Source organism: Coenobita brevimanus, chromosome 8, assembly GCF_032717465.1.
Source record: "Coenobita brevimanus isolate Jiangsu-jjx chromosome 8, ASM3271746v2, whole genome shotgun sequence".
NCBI classification, from domain to species: Eukaryota; Metazoa; Arthropoda; class Malacostraca; order Decapoda; family Coenobitidae; genus Coenobita; species Coenobita brevimanus.
This window is the reverse complement of record NC_136961.1, coordinates 44,977,394-44,990,429: the sequence shown is the minus strand read 5'-3', so window position 1 is coordinate 44,990,429 and position 13,036 is coordinate 44,977,394.

Genomic DNA, 13,036 nt, shown 5'->3' with positions numbered 1-13,036 from the left:
CATCTTTACACTACTGAGGGACTCTCCTAAGGTAGTGGGACAGAGAGTAGCTGGAATACAATATGCAAGGACGTCACCAAATCCAAGGGGATGACAGCAAATCATGTAATATACTGTACATATGTATATATAACGTATATTTCATAAGTTTTTCCCAACTCTAACTAGGCCAAAAATTGTCACCTCTCCATCTTGAATGCTGAGTAAAAAAATCAACACAAGAATGTGATGATAGTCAACAAGATATGATATGGAAAAGGATGATAGCCTTAGCACTGTCTTTTGCTGTCAGTGATTTGGGCGACATAAGGTACAAGAGGACGAAAATCAGGGCCGAGTTAAGGTGAAAGAACTACAGCTGTTAATTCTCACTTCTGGACAATCATTGCAATACTGCATAAACCTTCCAAGCCTCTTTACACTACGGAAGTTTCAAAGAGGACAATTAAGACTTCATTTAGTTCAGTTAAAAGTATTTGACAAAAGCAAGCTGTGGTTTGTCTGTTTGCCCTGACAATATTTTTTATACCTGATTCTTTCAACCCCCAGATTATTTAAAATTTAAAACAAATCTGTAAAGGCATTTTTATTAATGGGGAATAATGAGGACTCCTCCAGTCTGAAATGCCTCTCTGTGGCTAAATGATTTCCTCTTAAAAAAGCAAGAACCAGCTCAAAATAATATCCTCAGGCTGAAGGGACATGCAATACATTACTAACCTTTTGTAATCTACCTAAAACCCACTGGAGGCCTTCCTTTGCTGGAACCAGATGCTTTACAAAGGATCTACAAATATCTGAAATAAGAGATGACATTTACAAGCTTCATATTTTCAATTATATATACCAGCTGTACTTTTTATTCTGTAAATTTTTAAACCATGTTCAATGACGAATGAAGTTTTGTCATTCTAAAGGGTCTGCCAAAAGTAGTGCTGGGATTTCCATTTAGTAAGAGGGAAATACAGTATATCAGTAAGGTTCAGATAAAATTTAACACAAATCTGGCACTGGATATAAATACTGTACTGTAAATCCAAATGTTCCAAAATCATGTTGCTGAGGGATGTTTCAATAACAAGACACAGGGAAGCAATCTGGTCTTATCAGTGCCACCACAGGACAGGAAAAACTGTAATGTAATGAAGAGCTAACAATATACAGCTGGTCCTCACTTGGGTCTGTATTAGCTAAGGAAACTCATAAGCATCCTTTCGTTAGTGATTTACTTTGCATATTACACCCTGATATTGCCTTGTATGCAATCTAATGTATATCTTCCAAATATCAAACGGAATGCATTAAAAAAAAAGTATTAAAGAATATCACTGTGCAATACCAATACTTAAACGGGTAAAGAAGAGGTGCTAGGAAGCCTCCTTGATCAACAATCTAGGAAATATTCAAGAAAAATGTTGCTTAACCCATGGCATCTAGGTTTCATGTACTGATGACCGCCTGGAGACATCCAGGTAGCATGTATAAATAATCTAGTGTTTCGTGGCATTGTTTGAATATTTCATGGGCAATTACCACCACAGGCAAACACTGGCAACCCTCCTGCACCCATCCCAGTAATGCTCCAGTTACGTGCGTACCTCCATTATGGATAGACCTATGCAAAAATTTTCCATGTCCAGTGAGACGTCAGCCAGCCTGTCTCAAGGTCATTGCCACAGTGACCTCACTCTCCTGCTCACACCACTGCACATTCACACAACAGTTCTCACAGCCTATGCGGAAATCATGTTTGTGGTTTATTGCAGCATTCTGAGAGTGTTTTTTTATTGTGGAGGGCAAGTATAAACTTTACTTGTGCCACTGCACCTCAGCCACGCATATGGACATAGCCACAAAAATATGAAGAGTTACCCCAATTCCAAAGGCTCTCTCTCTGACTCTACGCACTACCCGGACAAGCTGAGGCCATCAGCTTGAAGTCAAAGGATTGGTGAGTAGTATGACACTTAGTTTATTATTTTAGGCTCAGCATTAGCTGAGATGTTAAGGTTTAAAAAAAGGTAATTTTCCAGAAATTCCTGGCTGGGGCATGGGTCAGTGGAAATAAAAGCCGAACACCATGGGCTAAGGTGAAAAACTTGAGTGAGACATGTTTCTGCTTCCTGAGTGAGGGATTAAGAGCACAAAAATAACTTATTCTGGATTTCCAAACAGCTTTGTAATTAATTACAAGCTACTTTAAGTGATGTAAGTATTTTAATTAATCTGCAACTTGATAATACATCATTAACTGAAAGGACTTTCACTCCCTGAACCTGGGTGACATTGGTATTAGCTTATATATTTTTGCTAAAACCAGATGATTCTATTCAACTTACAAACGGACACTCAAAAGGAAGGGGTTTATTACAACATTACTGTTTAGTGGAGACCCGTATCAACCAATGAAGAATTCTGTTATCTCACCGACCCCCAAGCTATTATACAGTGTGGTTAACTTGCTAATTAACCCTGACATCCTAGTCTGAAACCTCTATCCAAAAGAACAATATGAAAACATCTCCAAGCTCAGTAGGTTAAACATGGCCTAATGATACCTTTTCTGTGGACATGTGATATATGACTGTTTGGGCAGCACATTTTTTGATCAACAATATGTGTACTCTGGGTTCCCTCTTCCATGGTATCAACTGCACGTGCTGGCATGGGTTGTGCCGTCTCAACATGGATATGCTGGTCTCCTACTTGAGCACAGTGAGGCACTCTATCCCAGGTTTTTGCATCTTCATGCAATGCTTCAATTCCAATCTGGTGGGGCTCATTTTCACTCTGTATGAAAAATTTGAAAAATATAAAAAGACAAGTACGAAATACTGGAAAAGCATTGAAAACACCATCAATGTCAATACCAATATCATCCTGATCTCTTTTTCCCACCTATGAATGGGGTGAGGCAAGTTCTAGAGGGCAAGGAAAGAGATAACATGACAAAGGGAGATCTAAACAATAACTGGCCCAATAAAACAAACCAAATAAACCACATACTCACTCACCAATCAAGCCTCTGGAAATCCTGCCTTCTCATCATAGGCATGACCTTCCACACATATATGCCTTAAAAAAAAAAAAATAAAATAAAATAAAATAAAAGGCACAATGGGTCTGAGGTTTGGCTAGAGTGGCCTATACTGTAGTTTTGCTTTCAAGTGACAAAAGCCCTAACTCTTCTCAGCTCAACTGGTGGCCAAGAGTAGCCAGACAGGAGAAGGCTCACTGAATTTCTTGCAACTATAGCTTGGTATTCAAGTTAAGAGAGTGCTCTAGTTTGGCCAGATGAAAACAAAACTGACTAGAGTACATTTACTCGTACATGGCCAGCCCACTCCCTTGATGACAATAAATGACTGGTAAACCTCCAGACATCTCTAAGGATCAAACCTATGGGGGGGGGGGAAGTCACTCTGACTGGAGCTTTCTAATCATTACACTAACATCATCAAAACTCTGACCTTTTATCCCACATAAGGTTGGGGTGAGGAATAACCTCAACATTAGGAAAAAAAAAAGTATGAAAGTGGAAGAACTATCTGCAACAAGCTTGGTGAAATTTACTAATCATCTAGGCATCATTTAAACCATCAGAATCCAGCCTCCACCACACAAACCTAACCACCTATTCATAATTACTATGTTTTTTTTTTTCATGGACAGACTAAACTCTAGTCTCAGAATTCTCCAACTCACTTTGTTCTATACCTCACTTTCTTACACCCTCCTACACCATACCAATTCACACTTTGTTCTCATAACTTCATCTAGCGAGAAAATTTAATTACTATGACAGCACAGTAACTACCACAACATCCAGCCTTGGAGAGACAACTTCTTCAAACTGTATATTTGCTGGTCTCCTCATTGGGACTGCAGGCCCCTTCATCTTCCTCACAATATGCTTGGCAACACTAGGATTATCTTTACTGGCACAGGCAGGTACATCCATGTCGTGAACTTTGCACTGACTCCCATCATTTTGGCTGGTTAATGGCTGTGATTTGAGCTGACTAGGCAAGATGAATGACAAAGGTGGGACAGCACTGGTATCATCTTCATTTTCTTCATCTCCTTGTTCTTCTTCATCTCCCCTCAGATCCCCTTCGTACCCCTCTTTCAATCCAGTACCTGTAGGTAGAATGTATTCAACCACATAACCTAGTCATCATCATCATCATCACACAGACCTCCTTTCCCATCCTAAGGCATGGTGAGGAGTAGCAACGTTCAGACAGCCCAAGTCTGCCCAATCCAATGGGCCACGCTTCCATTCACTCCTCATTCAAGCCCCCAGAATCCTGGCTCTATCTGATACAACAAAAAACTTTCACCACATTCTGTAGCTTCACATAAACGTATCTGATAGAGTCAGTAACCTAGTGTAGGCCATGCTTCCATTCACTCAACATTCAAGCCCCCAGAATCCTGGCTCTATCTGATATACCAAAAAACTTTCATCACATTCTGTAGCTTCACATAAACGTATCTGATAGGGTCAATAACCTAATGCTGAATAAAATTCATACTTAAATCATCCTACAAAATAATGTTCTTTTACATCTTCCCCCAGACCTGGACATTCCTTTTGTACCACTCTTCTAGATGTTATCAACTTAGTGTTGAAATCCAGAAACTCTTACTGAAATCACCATCATCCTCACCTTTTTTCTCCCTGAAAGATGAGGTGAAATAGGGTCTATAAAACAAGGAAAGAGAAAGCATAAAAGAGGGATGATTTTCAAGAATATGCCCAGTGAAATGGACCAATCATTCAAATACCATTATTATCTAGAATCTCTGTTCCACCTAAACATCTGCATGTGTGTGTATATACAAGCAGACCCCTAGATACAATACTCCTAGATGTGATACCCCAGCATGGCGATGGGGGTAGAAATACCACCCTACCCCATCGAACGATGGCCAAACCCTGGTATAAAGCTTTTTTTTTTTTTTTAACCAATGTTAATGATATTTTAGACTTGAATTTTGTGTTTAGGTTGATTTATAAAGTGTTTTTAGACCTAGATTAGCGTATTTTAGACATAGGTGGGGTGAACATTGTCATTTTGGGGTACAGTTTTCTAAGTTTGAATTTTTCCCGGCCTTACGGTACTGTTGATGATTTTCATATTTTATTTTTGGGTGTAGGTGAGTTATAAACTGTTCTTAGGCATATTTTAGCTTGTTTTAAAGCTATTTGGAGGTTTAGAACTTGGTTGGGGGAAGCCCAAGACTCAAAAACTTATCCCTATATAGTACGTTAAATCTACCCCGAGATACGATACCCCACCTTGCGATTAGTTTTTACTTAACCAAATGTGTCGTTAAATCGGGGTATGCCTGGATGTATGTATGAAAGTGTACATACTGTATATATACAGTATATATATATATATATATATATATATATATATACTGTATATATATATATATATATACACCGTATATATAGCTGTGATTCACAATCATCTGCCAGACAGATACAACCTGTTGCCTCCAAAGAGATAAAATAGTAAAATGGAAAAAAAAAATAATAATAATAATAATAATAATATGCTGAGGTCTTGCATATTTAGCTATGGATAGATAACCACCCAATCTATATATCCATCTAATGTATTCCCTGAGTTGAGAAAACATCAGGAGATACAAGAAAAAAAAATAAAATTATATCATAAGAATGATTAGATTAATATTTCTAAAGAAAATATGCACCATGAGTTACAACACACTCTCCATGTGACTGAGTCACTGAACAGTCAATTTCAGTTGCACCTCAATGCCAAGGCTTGGGTTTTTGTTGTTGTGGCCCCAGGCTCATCAAGACTTACAGACCGAAGCTGTCCTTCATCTGCAACCCACCGTTCTCCTTCTGGGTGACAGGAAGCAATCTTAGGGATATTTGCAAGACTGCCAGCACAGTGATATGGTTTCATCATATGAAGGTGTTCCTCTCCAGCAGCACTGGTTAAGGCAATCAACTATCAACAAAGAAGTGACGAGTGTGTTACAGCAATGATGAACAATGATAATGCAATGGTTGTGGAGGTGCTGGCAACATACCTCTCAAGAAGGCAGAATCTTCTGGTATCTTGGCTGGTTTGCACATGACCTGCAAAAAATAAACTTGAATCCACTGTCATTTTTACTGTAATCTTACTACTTCCAAACAGTTTATTCAGCTCATGACAGACTTTGGAGTTAGATATGGCATTCATTAAACACTTTACTTCAAAAGCTCCATCCCAAGTTTAATAAAACCATCTGGAAGTAGAAAGATGAAATATACAAAATATAATTGTAGTTACTAAACATTACAAGTTGTTCATGATCATCATCATTACCCATAACTCACAAAATCACAAGTTTTTGTGTACAAATGGTATTGTAAACTGGGGAACTGGCATATCAGCTTTATAGGTGAACTTCACACACACACACACACACACACACACACACACACACACACACAAAATGCAACATAAAACATGTACTGGTTATATACTACACACACACACACACACACACACACACACAAAAGGCAACATAAAACATGTACTGGTTATATACTATACAACATATTTTCCTAATACTGGGGGTTCGGGAGAAAGTGTACTATGATACAGTATATTTACTCTAACTTGACAAAGATCCCCATCCCCTTTCTGATCAGTTGATGGCCATGTGTAATCAAGCTGGAGGGTGAGCTTAAAAAAAAAAAAAAAAAAAAAAAAAAAAAAATCCATCATCCAATCCTACGTTGCCCCAAGAGAAGCGTAGGAGTTCAGGGCTAGGCAAGGTGGTCCTGACATTTACGATGAGAGTGACCAGCCTCACTCATCCCTGAGTGGCATTACATCAGCAATAAGCCCCAACCATCCTTGGATATAACCCAGCACCGGCTCAATCCAACTGGAGAACCTTAATTACCCACTAAACCACCAGGCGCAATAATTTGGATATATAGTTACCACCCAGCGTAGTAAATGGTTTTCTGGTGTACAGGAAACCATTTGGCTTGTCACTCAGTGTAGAGTCACCCATAGGCAAAAGGAAGAGGAAAGAATGAAGGAAAGAGGGACAGAAGAGGAAGAAAGGAAGAGTGGAAAGGGTAGACACCCAAAGCAGCACTACATTGGGTGAATGGATGGTGAACATCCCCACCTACCACAATCACAAGTTTTTAAAATTTGTCTCCTCACTTCATCCTTAGGTGGGCAAGGAGGTTTGGATGATGAATGAAAAAGAATCTGGCAGCAGGAGGAATATTAAAAAATGACATCACCGAGATTCGTGGGTTTAAAATAATGCAACTACTGTAAGGGAGGGCTTGTACAAAAATTTGTTCATGCACAATAAGTCCATAGCAAAATCTTGGCAACCTGAAGAACTACATACTTGCATGGTGAAGCAGCTATATAAAGTTTGTTCATTTTAACTTTTTTTTTTTTTTTTCCCCCCCCAGACTGTGTAGCTCACTGGCATGATAAAATTAGACTATGGCTCTACATCCTTTCCATAGCACTTCTTTGTGACTAACACCATATTTCTGAGTTAATCTCTTGTCACATCTCTGCATTCAAGGCAGAGAGAGGGCAATATTTGGCCAAGTTAAAGTGGACAGAGTTTAGCTGGTACCTGCAAGTATAATCATCTCTTACTGTATTGTGCTGTCCTTGTAAGTATTACCCTTGCTACACTGACACACACATACATTTCAGAAGCAATACTCATTTCTACCCTCAGTACAAGATAACTTAAGAATTTTGGTTTTATTATCAACATGATTTAATATGGCTTATGATAAACACCTTTGGATGGATGGATTAATGAAACATGACCAAGATATCATATATATATGCCAGTGGGATAGTGAACATTAATATGGAAAACGTGAACCACTAAAAACATACATTAGCTCAGTTAAGACTGGTTATATTTTGTTGGTGTTAAGCCCTTAAATCTGGTTACAATATGTACTTTTCATAATGCTGTACTATAACTTTCCAATTTCCAAACAACTGCATTAAGCCACAGTATGTAGATACTTTTTGAAATGCGAGAAGTTGGATAAAGCCTGTCTTTACCCCAAACTTGAACAGATCTTCCCAAAGGGGAATAAAATTGTCTAGAAGTGAGAATAAAGTAACAGCACACAGCATCGGAATGCCAGTTAAAAATTCTTTGGACATCAAGAGGAAAATACAATTGCTTATTCCCTGATTGTACCAATCTAGTCCTGAAGACTTGCCTATTATAATGCAGTGCACTTACAGAATGTTTAGGCGTGTATACTGTAGGGCTCCCACTGATATGCTGATTATGGAGCGTGACACTCAGAGAGTGGCCGTCCGTTAACATACATGCAAACCTCACTTCTGCAAAAATGGAAAGTTAAAAGACATTCAACTGGAAACTATAAAGCATTCACTTATTATGCCACAGCATGAGGATGATGAATTATCATATATCAGAGGAATAAAATGAGTAAACTGCACATTATACTGTATATGGAAAATAGCTTGGACATTAAATACCCATTCATCTTACTACTGTATTAACTGTTTTGTAAATCCTATTGTAATTTCTCCTAAGGCAAGTGAGATACTGTAGATGATCACAATTCTAATAGATCCTTATGTTAAAGCCTTATGCAAGTCCTCCCATGACAATAGTACAAAGAAAAGCCAATGTGCACACACACACACACACACACACACACACATGTACGTATGTATGCACACATGAATACAGTACTTACGTAAATGATTCGAAGTCCACTTGGGAGTAAGCTCAAAGGGTACCACCTCTTGGTCTTGGTGCAGGTCCTGGCCTAGGTGCAGCAGTATGCATTTGATATTTTTGGAAATTTCCGACTGTTCAGCATCTTTTGGCATCTGAAACATTTTATATACTTTAGCATGCCTTCTTGTCATGCTGGACACTGTTCTCACAAAATTTTAGGTAAAGAGGTAAAGCAAATTCCTGCAAAACTGCACCTTGCCAAGAGATAATTTTTTGAAGTTTATACTTTCTTCATAACCAATATTTTCCTCATTAAATAACTCAGAATTATATTTATTCTTCCTAGGAATTCTTATCTACTATCCAGTTTTATCACTTCTTCCTTTACGTTCATACTGTCCTTTCTACTTCAGTATCTCAATATACTATTGTTTTCTCTCTACAACCTCATCCCCCCCCCCCCCGACAATACATTCACTATCCAGCTTTACTCCTACATCGGAGACGTAGCAGCCCAGTGCAAGGTTACTCAGTCCAAACAAGTAAGGCAAGAGTGATCAGTCACTCTTTTACACAACCTTTTACACAACATGATGAGAACAATAAATTCCAAGAACCCCCCGGACATAAACTGTATATTCACTATTACTGCCACCTAACTGTTGTCTTGCATCCACACCCTCATCACTTCTTCTTTTACCCTTCTACAAAACTTTTAATTTCCATACACCACTAAGCTGTTCAAAGGGTATTTTACTAAACAACACCCCTGAAACACTATGCACAGCTTCAGAATATGTAACATATCAACTTTTGTTTTCCCTTCACAATTTACTAAACTGAGTTGTTGCCATTTTATTGAATCTCAACCCCTTCACTATGATGACATTTTTTGTTTTTTTTTAGTTCTTCCTGCTGCTGCCAGACATTAATATTCAACCTTAAACATAAAAAGAGCTACTGTACTGAAGCAATTAATGAAGTCTGTGTCTAACTCTCCAATTTGAAAATTCTGTCTTACATCCAATAGGTGTCTGCAAACAGTAACAATAATATAAAAATTATATACATCATTTGGCTGCAGGAGTTCATTCCTCTATCTTTTACCTGTCTATTTTATTCTTATGATCTATTCAACCCTATCACCCCTTATCTTCCAAGCTCCTCATCTCAATTTTGCCTTCATTTAAAATAATTATTCTAACCTTTTTTGCCCACATAAATATAGGGTGATGGAGGGATGGAGTGGAGAGGTATATAAGAGAGAGGGGTGTGAACTGGGAGAAGGGCAGTGAAATGGAGAGGGACAGGGCGACATGGAGGCGATTTGTTTGTGGCCACCCCGTATGGGATTAAGGCATCTGGCAATAGATAGATCGATATAGATTCAAGAAAAAAGGGAAGAAAGAGTAAGAATGTGTGCGAACTATCAACACCACACCCAAAGAAACAGGCTACACAATCAACCAAGCCCTGAGAATCCTGGCCCAACTTCACAAACATACTGTACTTTATATTAAGAGGCAATCATCTTAACTACTGCATATTCTTCCAGCTCAATGAACATTTCGAAGCACAGAAAGTAACACAGTAAATTTTTTTAATTTTTGCCAACAACTGAACTCAAAGGACCTTTCCAAGCACAGACGGTACCACAATGATGTATTACTTGTTTTATTTTTGCTGACATGAACTCAATATATACACATTTCCAAGCAGAGAAAGTAGCACAGCGATGCATTTTTTTTCTTTATCAGTACTTTTGCTGACACCCGATGCTTTTGTTACAGTCACGAAAGGCTTCACAAACAAGAGGGACTCGACGCAGGCTTCAACCTTTCAAAACATGGCCTTTAAAAAAAAAAAAAAAAAAAAAAAAAACTCAGGTAACTGTTTGAGAAGAGTCACAGGTATTTATGTGTAGGGATGAATGCACAGAGGTGGACAAAGGATAACACAGACTCTTCCAGAATATGGAAGAGAGAAGGAGAATAACTCAAGATCACAACACAAGCTGAGCTGCCACATTGTGAAAAGATCTACACCTGCTACCAGAGTCAATGTTCAATAAATGTAAACATCACAGATTCAAGGGGAAAAAACAGTCAACACAGATTTACTTACTATGATATTATAAATGAACTCATTGCTGTTGACACCCTTCACCATCACCAACCGCAGGGCTGTTGGTAACACTCCACGAATAACACTGCCAAGGTACTCGTAGTTCTGTTTCTTGAATACTTCATCAAAAGACTTCTCATTTGCATAGAACTTTAATGGTGGGAGAGGTTTTACTTCCTTCTATGATGTGAGAAAATGACAAAAGTATTGATCAGTTTACATTTTAAAAAATTATATATATATATATATATATATATATATATATATATATATATATATATATATATATATATATATATATATATATATATATATATTTTTTTTTCACAATAAACAGGAGGGAGGGTTGCCTGACAGCAAAGGATGATATGACATTAAAGTAATATGTCTGTGGCCACTCCTTCCATGATCATGGGGTTTTGTTATGATAAACAGATAAACTTCTCTTAACGAAAGATGGCTAAAGCTCAAATAACTTGGTGCCGTATACATACCACAGAAACAGTCATTTTGACATTCATCCTTTTACACTTCACTAACATTAACATTATCAACACTCTTCATACCATTCAGATTTTTTTTCACATTGCAGCATAATTTCTGACCTTTTTTCTTTTCTAAAGATGGGATGATGCAGGATTTAAAAACAAGGAAAGAGAAAGTATGAAATGTAAGAAAGCATGACCTAATGGACCAAACAATCATTCACACATCACCTAAGCCTCCAAAAGCTTGACTCTGTTCATAAGCCTAACCAAGGAGTGGTATATTTTTTTTACAGATTCACTTCCGCACTTTACATACATCTGATAGTGGTAGGTGGTGGTGATCATTATCCACTTACTTGATTATGTGCTGCCTGCTTCTTCCTATGATGACTCTACACTGAATGACATGCCCAATGGTTTCCTGTAACCTAGAAAACCTTTTACAATGCTGGATGGTAACCATATAACCAAATAATGGGGTGATATGGACCCTACTATAGTGCCCCTGTTAACTGGGTGGAAACACAAATGTGGGATCCATCCACGAATCAAATATCCACAAGGGAACATCAATTCACTGCATAGGACAGCCCTGCAGGGGCAACTGCCTGCCTGCAGTTGATGGGTCTGCTCAGCCACAGACCAGGGTTCCGCAACTACTACATGTACAGTACTACTACCCATTAGATAGCCATTCCAACATCCAATGAATAAGAAGTGGGGAAAATGCTTAAATCCATCCATCATCCACTCAGTACTGTACCACCAGGAGTATAAGGGCAGGGACCAGGCTATACAATCCAGACATTTAAGATGTGACAAGATGTTTCTCCCTCATCAGCATTACATGAGCAATAAACTTCAATCACTGTATCGCCTCTCAGAATTAGACCCTTATGGGCCACATCCAACAGGAGAGTTGTGGCTCACTCACTATACCAACATGCATCTAAAAACTGTATGAGGGAAACATGGCTAATGCATCCTATCAGAACACAGCACAAGGCCTACCCTTGATTTCCCTGCAAACACCAGAGACTTGTTCTACGAAGGGCAAAGCACCAAAGTATGACAAGGAAAAAAAAGCCTGAAAATCCAGACAAAACACTAACACTCAATTTTTCACATTCCTTACATAGGTACACCAAATGAGAACTCCAAAACTTACCTCCTTTACTTCCTGGAGTACTGACATTAAGTTTATTACTTTATCAACAGGTGAAGATCTTCTTTTTACATCCAACCCACTGTGAGAAGTTGATGCTGCCATACAGACCTGGTATAATGTAATGCACATAAAAACACATCTCTTACAACAGGAGACTTCAGTACATGTTCTTGTCAGTTCCCTACAGAATCCAATTAGTAATTCAGTAATAATAATAATGATGATGATCAGTGACAAGTGGGGGCACTCACCATCCACTCACTCGATGTAGTGCTGCTCACGGGTGACTGCCCTTTCCTCTCTTCCTTATTTCTTTCCTTAACTTCCTCTTCTGTCTTTCTTTCCTTTCCTTCCTCTTTCTTCTGTCTACAGGTGACTCTACACTGAGTGACAAACCAAATGGTTTCCTGTACACCAGGAAACCATTTACTACGTTGGGTGGTAACCATCTAGCCAAACTATGGCACCTGGTGGTTTAGTGGGTAATTAAGATGCT